Source organism: Anneissia japonica, unplaced genomic scaffold (genome assembly GCF_011630105.1).
Source record: "Anneissia japonica isolate Jap-2015-1 unplaced genomic scaffold, ASM1163010v1 scaffold2320_len370340_cov150, whole genome shotgun sequence".
In the NCBI taxonomy this organism is placed as follows: Eukaryota; Metazoa; Echinodermata; class Crinoidea; order Comatulida; family Comatulidae; genus Anneissia; species Anneissia japonica.
Genome location: NW_022705529.1, coordinates 304,775 through 308,057, shown reverse-complemented (window position 1 = coordinate 308,057; position 3,283 = coordinate 304,775).

Below are 3,283 nucleotides of genomic sequence, written 5' to 3'. Positions count from 1 at the left end.
GTGCCGTGTACGAACCGGACACCGGCAGAATATTGTGCGTTTGCGATGTAAAATAAAGTAAACCAAAGAGAACAAACAAAAATTGGTTTTACATCTCTTGATTTATCTCTCGCACTGATTCACTTTTGTTAAAAGACAATCACACATGATAAAAAAAATAATGGAAACCGTATTTTAGTTAAACAATATTTTATTAAACAAATAATGTATGACTCGCTGAATATGACATGTACCCTAAAAGGTTTTGTCTTCGGTAATGGCACCTACGCCATGGAGTACTAAAATGCTACGTCATCGTTACTGTTCAGAACGTACGTTTTCAGAGCGTTGGGTAAAAGGGTTACGTCCAGATTGAACGAGATTATGGTCCATCTGCAGAGAGCCTTTAAAGAATGCACCGTCGAACCGCTCGAATCGATAGTGAAATGAAAGCTGGCGATCCCACTTCGGCATCGAACGGCGAATCGGAGAATTTCGTCGGGAAGTTACCACAGCAAGGTCTTACCCGACGGAGTGACCGTCGACAACGACCTGGTCGCTTTATCGTATTGGATCGTGAGTCCGTCGGATCGCATTTCCACCCACCAACGTCGACGTTCGCTGACAAGACCGGCTGTGCGAACGTCGCCGCGCGAATGGTGTATCGTCAGTCGATGAAGCCTCTCGCTCGAATCGGTCACGGCCGACCTCATCGTCACCATCGTTCGGCGTTCGTTCTCCTGCCACATTCTAGACTAAGAAGCGCGAAGTTTCGTCGTACACAAAAATGCCACGTCATGGGCACTTCGCTACCGCCGATAAATAGAACGAAGGTGACGCCACCGTCATCATTTACTCGCCAAGAACCGTACCGTTACTTTCTCAACACCTCCTTTTCTGCACACGCCTTCACGTCATGTTGTCGATGATAGTACCGGTTCCGGTGTTTGCCGCCGTCGTGTTTCTCGCCATCCTGAAAATCTCCATGTCGATATGTTTCGGGATTACCGACAGCTTGAGTCCGGGTCTGCTGGACACGAACACGAAACACCGGATCGTGGACACCTCGCTCAGCTTCTTCATGCCGGCCGCTGCGGTGATTACGTGTTTCGTGACAGGTTGGATTCCGGAGTTCATGGATCGCTCCGACGCCCTAGTCGTTGAGTACGTCTTGTGTTCGTTCGCCGGCGCCTACTTGAATCTTGTCTTGGACGGACTGTGGACCGACTCTTCCGTCGTGAGATGGGTTAACAGAGCATTGGATATCTACACCTTGGTCGCTCTGGTAGTCTGGCTTTGGTTTCGGGACATGACCGGGGTTTGCCTCATGGCAGTCGTCGCCAGATGGTCGTTCCCCATCGACTACGCGTATCGTTTGGAAGGGAAGCGGCACCGACTGAAGAAGTTCATGGCGGTCATCTGCGCCAACTGTCTGCTGCCGGCGATCGTCCTCTCTCTGACGTACCACTCGTGTCGTCCGGGAACCGGACTGTGTGAGACGCCGAGCTTGGTCACCTGCGCATTCTTCGCCGTTCTCGTCATCTTCCAGATGGCATTGATGTTGGATGCGGTGAAGATGATGTTCTGCTGTTCGCACGAAGAGAAGGAGGAGACGAAGACGGGAAAGAAGGTTGAGTTGATAAGCGAAAAGATTACTTTTGTCTGATTGATAGAAACAATAAATGAACAAAAAAGAAATACACCAGAAAATCGTATTATTTGTTTTCCTTTCTTTATTTATTGTGTACATTTTTACATAAACTAAGAGGGAGTGGAACGTCTCGGGTATTTCATATTTAAAAGTAGGTTGACCGGTAAGCGTCCGAAGGGGACGCGGTCGTCGGCGAACAGACGCTTCATAACGCCCGCGTACGCATGCGTCAAAATTTTAAAATGGTCGAAATTAATTTTTGACTAAATTAGAGCACGTTTAAAGCCATTTTGAGCATTTCAACATTTTTAAAATTTTTGGCACCGCGTGCGTATTTTTACACGCGCGTCACGTAAAGAAGTTAAAAATATTGTTTTTTTAAATGTTTTAGGTCCCTGACACTGTATTCACAAATTTCCAAACCTTTTTGGTCATTTAGGGTCAATAGCAATGCCGTACGCGCGCATAGAACATAAAAGCACATGTGCGCGTTTTTTTCGACATATAGCAAAAATAGGCCAAAAACATGCCTATTTTAAATCAATTATAGCTCCTTAGAATGAAAGGTGACCCCCAATTTTTATTACATATTCTGAAAGCACATGAGTTGTACATATGATTTTATAGGTCATAATGGCTGATCGGACATTATGACGTCATCATATCGCCATCTGAATTCAACAAACTGAATATTATCGATGTCGTCATTAAAAAAAATGCGCATTTGAGCGTATCTCGCTTATTCTTGGTCGATTTTCTTCCAACTTTGAGTATATTATAGCTAAGTCAATTTTCTTACATACACGTACACTTTTTCACATTTCGATGACGTCATCATGGTCAAAATATAGGGTTTTGCTTACCCCCTTATTTTTCTTTCGTCAAACCATTGATGACCCCATAATCACCTTAATCATTCGTGATCTCTGAATCATATTTAGTGGGCATAAACTTCAGGTCATGGTCAAATGTTATGTACATTATATTTTTGTGCGCGGGTAATAACGCGAGCGTTCGCGTGCGTCAAATTGAAAATATGCTTTTTATCAGGTCTTTTTTTAATCAGTTATAGCTCCTTAGGATGAAAGGTGACACCCAATTTTTATTACATATTCTGAAAGCACATGAGCTGTAGATATGATTTTATATATTATAATAGCTGATCGGACATTGTGACGTCATCATATTGCCATCTGAATTAAAAAACAAGAAAAAAATTATATTTCTTTTCTTTAAATGTTGATGACGTCAAATCATCTTAACAATTCGTCATTTCTGAATAATATTAAATGGGCTTATACTTCAGATCAAGTTTGAATGTTAGGTATCTTACTTTTTTGTTTGCGCGTCTTAACGTGCGCGTACGCGTGCGTCAAATATTACATATGCTAATAATTATGCCTATTTATAATCAAATATAGCTCCTTAGAATGAAAGGTGACCCAAAATTTTTATTACATATTCTAAAAGCACATGAGTTGTAGATATGATTTTATATATCATAATAACTGATCGGACATTGTGACGTCACCATATTGCCATCCTGAAGTAAAAAAAACTGAATTTTTATTCGATAAATTCTATGAAAGATCATTACTCCTTCACCAATAGGCGTTTGTCCATAAAAGTTGATACATATATATCTCATAGCAA